Source organism: Triticum aestivum, chromosome 5D (genome assembly GCF_018294505.1).
Source record: "Triticum aestivum cultivar Chinese Spring chromosome 5D, IWGSC CS RefSeq v2.1, whole genome shotgun sequence".
NCBI classification, from domain to species: Eukaryota; Viridiplantae; Streptophyta; class Magnoliopsida; order Poales; family Poaceae; genus Triticum; species Triticum aestivum.
Genome location: NC_057808.1, coordinates 304,476,524 through 304,482,770, shown reverse-complemented (window position 1 = coordinate 304,482,770; position 6,247 = coordinate 304,476,524). Strand labels below are relative to the sequence as shown.

General features: G+C 46.2%; 1 pseudogene; it reads right to left on the bottom strand.

Moving 5' to 3' along the window:
• Positions 1 to 991: 991 nt before the first annotated feature.
• Positions 992 to 2,870, bottom strand: LOC123120532 (disease resistance protein RPM1-like; annotated as a pseudogene).
• Between the last annotated feature and the right edge of the window lie 3,377 nt (positions 2,871 to 6,247).

Here is a 6,247-nt window from a genome sequence, read left to right as displayed (position 1 = left end):
TCTATCAATTTCCCAATTTTAGTTGTGGTTAGATTTTAGCAATTAGCACAAATCAAGCAATCAACCTACACATGCAATTCTAAGAGTATAGCAGCGGAAAGTAAAACATTGCATATGAAGGTAAAGGGAAGGGTTTCGAGAAGGCAAACACAATGGATAGATGGAGATTTTTGGTGTGGTTCTGATAGGTGGTGCTATCGTACATCCACGTTGATGAAGACTTCAACCCACAAAGGGTAACGGCTGCACGAGTCCATGGAGGGCCCCATCCATGAATGGTTAAACTCGGTGACACCGATCAGTTCAAAAATGTTAACGTTAGGAATCTCGATGGGACCGACTGGAACAACTCGGTGGGACTGATGTGCTAGGGCTTAGGGCAAACATCATCTCGGTGGCGCCGATTGCATCAACTCAGTGAGACCAAAGTGAAGCAATAAGAACACAGAGAATCTGTCAAGCAAACTCGGTGAGACCGATTGCTATTTCGGTGAGACCGTAATAATTGCAACTGGTAACAGAGAGTTGGCAAGGCCATCTCGGTGAAACCGAGATCCGTATCGGTGAGACCGAACTGTTAGGGTTTCTGGTAGTGGCTATGTCAAGTAAGCTCGGTGGCTCCAGGTAGAAAGAATCGGTGGGGCCAAGTTGGAGTTTTGGGTTTGGACATATTTGGATGGAGAAAGTGGCTGAGGGTTTTGGATCAATATCACCAAGCATTTGAGCAAGTAAGCCATTAAGAAACACCTCATCCCCTTTTAATAGTGTTGGCTTTCCTATGGACTCAATGTGATCTTGGATCACTAAAATAAAGATGAAGAGTCTTGAGCTTTTGCCAATCTTTGTCCTTAGCATTTTGAGGGGTCCACATCTCTAGTCCATGCCATGCTAATCATTGAACATACTGAAATATTTATCTTCAAAGGATATTAGTTCAATGAGCTATATGTTGTTATGAATTACCAAAACCACCTAGGGATTAGTTGCACTTTCATACTTCTAAGTTCTGTAATATTTTTAGTTCTTTAGGTAGCACATCAATTTTAGTTCCTCAGAAACCCAAAAGTCACAGATTAAACAGGTTGAACACTTGAACAGGTATAATTTTTATTGGAATGCCATGTAGGTCCAAAACTGACAACAACTTGAGTGATGTGAGTGAAGCACTTAGAGCATCTATAGGGACACATTTGTCCAGTACAAGTAGCGAGCGCACATGTGTCATCTCATGTCTTGAAAGCGCAGAATCAACACTTTGAATTGACATCCTTCGTGCTTTGCCAAGTAAAGAGGTTATTTTTGAGTAGTCATCAACAACAGAAAACATCTCCTCTTTCGATTTTGATAGAGCAAGAACACAGACCACATCATGCATTCGAAATTCACGTACTCGTCCAAATTAGTTTCTCTTTGAAACTTGTAGCAGGCACCGGTTAACTAGCTCATTCAGGTAATCCTCGACAATCTCTTCCTCTGTTCTTGTTTCACTTCTTTTAATGAATCCCTCTGATACCCAGAATCTGATCAGCTTCTGCCTTCTGACCCTGTAGACCTCTAGGACAAACTACAGAACAGGAAACAGTTCTTTAAATTGTGTGACAGATCCTCCAAGCTAACATTCAAAATGAGGTTCATGTCAAGGATTGAATTGCTCGTTAGCTGCAACTCAATATCTTTCTGCACTTTCTCCCATTCATAACAAGCCTGGCTTCTGAAGGACAAGAGGCGTCCTATGCACACAATAGCTACTGGCAAGCCGTCACAACTCTCTACAATTTTCTGACCTGATGCTTCCAGTTCTCGAGGACGAATTTTATCTTCCATTTTCCAAAATGCTTCTTTGCAAAACAAATCCCATGAATGTTGGCTTTCTAATAGTCTCGAATCAATTATGTACTTGTCTTTTGCTAGTGATGCGACGTCATGGATCCTTGAAGTAAGCACTATCTTACTGGAACCATCTCCACCAGCAAACGCGTCACGGATTTTGAACCAAACACTAGCATCCCATAGACCATTCAAGATGAGGACATATCTTCTACTATGAAGATAACTTCGCATAATCTCGAGTAGGCTTTCACGATCCATGGAATCGATGCCTTTAGATAGTGTTACAATGTGATCCTTGTTTTTGAAAATTTTCAGTATCTGTCTTAGCAAATCAACGGACCTACAGTGTTGTGAAACTGCAATGAATGCATGTCTTCAAATCTTGGCTTGATAATGTTGTAAACATGAGTTACAAGAGTAGTCTTTCCGACTCCACCCATGCCCCACACAGAGATCACCATGTTCTGCTGGATCTCATCTGTTAGCCATCCAATTAGCAAGTCCCTGTTATGCTCAATACCAACCGGACAATTTGCTGTTAGAAGGCCGATAGATTATGATGGTCCCAATTTTTTATCTTCTGCTTGAGGTTATTGCACCTTGCTAATTCCTTCTGTGTTGAACATCTTAACTCTTTCTATGGCAATTTTTAGCGTGGCTTTGATCCGCACAAGCCGAAAGGCAAGGCGGTGCCATGTCCAGATGCGCCTGAGCTTCCGTATTGCTCTGGAAGCGGCTCCGCCATGACCGTCGCAGAACTTGCAGCTGAACTCATCAACAACATCCTCGATGCCCAAGGAAAGTGTGTGTACCTTCCTAACAAATGTTGCCATTGTTTCATCGTGGTCTCTGAGCATCTCAGAAACCTGTAAGAAGGACTGCATGCACTCCAGCTCATCCTTGATCTCCTCCATCTTAGTGAAGATCCTTTTTAAAGCAGTCAATTCATGAGCGATGCAGGATCCACCAAATGTTGTCGCCTGACTTGCTAAGGCCACTCCCATCTTGACCATCAGTGAAGCAACAATGCCTTCCACCATGCCTAATAGCGGCGAGTGGTTCTTGGGAACTTGCTTCCTGTAATAATGGAAGGTCAATTGCAGATCATCTTTAACATGAGATTATAGTGCTCGAAGATAGAAATGATATAATTTATCTTTGTTTTTTCTTCCAAAATGATTTTTAACTTAACAGATCAATCATACAAATGTTGGCTTTCTAATGGTTCAATATCAAATTTTCAGCTGTCTGAAGTTCTGAACACCTTTCAGGCTACAATATGAACCTATCAGAATTCAGTAACGAAAGTTACCAAAATTCAGATTACGGATAGGACAAACAAAGCTCAAAATAATAAAGGTCGATGTCCAGCTGGTCACTATTAATAGCTATGAAGCCAATTGTTCACATGATCAGAGCCATTTAGATGTGCTATGAATAACATCAGTGTAGAACAATATATATTCAGGCTAAGGAAAGATGTTAGATATAGCAAGAAAACAGAGAGAGAGAGGAGAGAACTCACGTCCATCGATCCGCTATCTTCGACAACCTCCAAGCCGCCGCTATGCGGCTAATTTTCTGGTGAGGTCTCCGAGAGGCGATGCATCTCCATGGACCAGGGCGCACCGAATCATGGAATAGGGGGAGGAAGAAGGCTGCTCAACTCCAAGCTGAACACACGACACGCGAGTCAAAGTGTCAGTACCCTGACAGCCTGTTCATCTTCACTGAAGAAGACGGCACTTGTACTAAAGGGCGCAACACTAACAAAACAGAGTTCAGCCTCTGGGAAATGGACGGTTGGTATCAAATGAGTTAAGTGGATATCAACGGCTCACCAGAGTTCCTATTCACCGTCTTCCATTGCCGCCAACAGCCAGACTGTAACAGTGATGACAACGACTCCTCCCCATTCCAAAACATCGCCACCTGTGATGACCCACAAGTATAGGGGATCAACTGTAGCTCTTTTTGATAAGTAAGAGTGTCGAACCCAACGAGGAGCAGAAGGAAATGACAACTAGTTTTCAGTAAGGTAATGTCTGCAAGTGCTGAAATGGTAAGTAGTAGAGTAGTCTGATAGCAAGATAAATTGTAACGAGCAAGTAACGATAATAATAGCAAATATGCAGCAAGGTAGCCCAATCCTTTTGAGGCAAAGGACAGGCCAAAACGGTCTCTTATGATAAGCAAAGCATTCTTGAGGGTACACGGGAATTTCATCTAGTCACTTTCATCATGTTGGTTTAATTTGTGTTCGCTACTTTGATAATTTGATATGTGGGTGGACCGGTGCTTAGGTGTTGTTCTTACTTGAAAAACCCTCCTACTTATGATTAACCCTCCCGCAAGCATCCGCAACTACGAGAAAAGTATTAGGAATAAATTCTAACCATAGCATTAAACTTTTGGATCAAATCGGTCCCTTGCGGAATAGCGCATAAACTGGGTTTAAGCTTCTGTCACTCTCGCAACCCATAATCTAATTGCTGCTCCACAATGCATTCCCTTAGGCCCAAGTCTGGTGAAGTGTCATGTAGTCGACGTTCACATGACACCACTAAGGGAATCACAACATACATACTATCAAAATATCGAACACATATCAAATTCACATGATTACTTGCAACATGATTTCTCCCATGACCTTAATAACAAAAGTAACTATCGGGGATATCGTGCGACATATGCCAGGGGTGGCTTATCATGGATGGGGACAAAAGTACGTCGCCGGGCTCTAGAAGCGGGAGTGAGTGAGACCGCATGCGCTTGCGAATCTTACACAGGTTCAGGGCTATCCTAGGAGATAACACCCCTAGTCTTGCTCTGCGGGGTCTCCGCATGATCACTATCTCAACAAGGTAGCTACAAGCTTGCTCCTTGAGCTGTTTGGCTAGAGGAGGAAGAAGAGCAAGGCTAGCCCTACTTCACACTCTCTATGTGGGTGTGTGGTGACTAATGTGGTGAACCCTCTGCATGGGTGACCTGGGGGGTTATATAGGCCTACCCCCGAGGGGTACAATGGTAATCCGTCCGGGTGTAGGACCCGGCCGTCAGTGTCTCTGGTCGCCGGCTTCTCCGCCGGCTGCTGGGGCCCGTCATTGGGTGGGTCTCGCCGACTGCCGTGTTCTCGGCCGACAGGTAGGGCCCGCCGCCTGCGGATCGTATCGGCTGCTCTGTACTGTAGCCTTGCCCCTAATGACGGAGGCTTTGTCGGGGGAGCGTGGCTACAGTCCCGCCGCCTGGCGGGCGCTCACTGTAGCCACACCCCGTCTAATCTGGTTAATGGCGCACAGACTCCGATGGAGGGGGAGGGCCGCCTACTAGGAGTCGGCCACCCCCGCGTCGTCTACTCGGAGTTCGCCGCCTTCTGGTGGCTCTCGGACAGGTAGGGCCCGCCGCCTGCGGGTCGTACTGACCGCTTATCATGGGAGCATGGCTCCCTCTGGCGTGGATGATGTCATGGGCCGCGTGGCAACAGTGTCGCGCCGGGCAAAGGGTGTCCGCGTGGTACACCGCACTGTGGCAACAATCTGCCCTGGATTCGGGGGTGGCAGGCTGCACTGTAGGCATGCCCTGTCTTGTCGTGGTAATGAGGTGCTAACTTCGAGGGGACGAGGGGCCGCCTTCTGGGAGTCGGCCTCCCTCGTGGCCGCCTTCTGGGTTCTGCCGCCTTCTAGAAGCCGGCCGCTTGGACCAGCCGGCCCAAGAAGGCAGTCATTCGTCCGGGAGGTGTGAGGGGCGCAGTCGGCCCCGATATCTTGAAATACCATGGGGGCTGATGAGGCTACCCGTGGTCATTTACTCCGACAGTAACTACTCACAAATAATAATCATGCTCATGATCAGAGGAGTATTAAATAGCATAATGGATCTGAACATATAATCTTCCACCAAATAAACCATATAGTAATCAACTACAAGATATAATCAACACTACTAGTCACCCACAAGCACCAATCTATAGTTCCGGTAACAAGATTGAACACAAGAGATGAACTAGGGTTTGAGATGAGATGGTGATGTTGATGATGTTGATGGAGATTATCCTCCCCAATATGGGAGAGTTGTTGGTGATGATGATGACGATGATTTCCCCCTCCGGGAGGGAAGTTCCTCCGGCGGAATCGCTCCGCCAGAGGGCAAAAGTGCTCCTGCCCAAGTTCCGCCTCGAGACGGCGGCGCTCCATTCTGAAAGTCCTCTCCTTATTTATTTTTCAAGGTCAAAATGACCTATATACCAGAAGATGGGCACCGGAGGTGGGCCGAGGAGGGCACAACCCACCAGGGCGCGCCTGGGCTCCCTGGCGCGCCCAGCTGAGTTGTGCCCACTTGGTGGGCCCCCTCTGGTAGTTATTTGCTCCAGTAATTCTTAAATACTCCATAAAAATCTCCGTGAAGTTTCAGCTTGTTT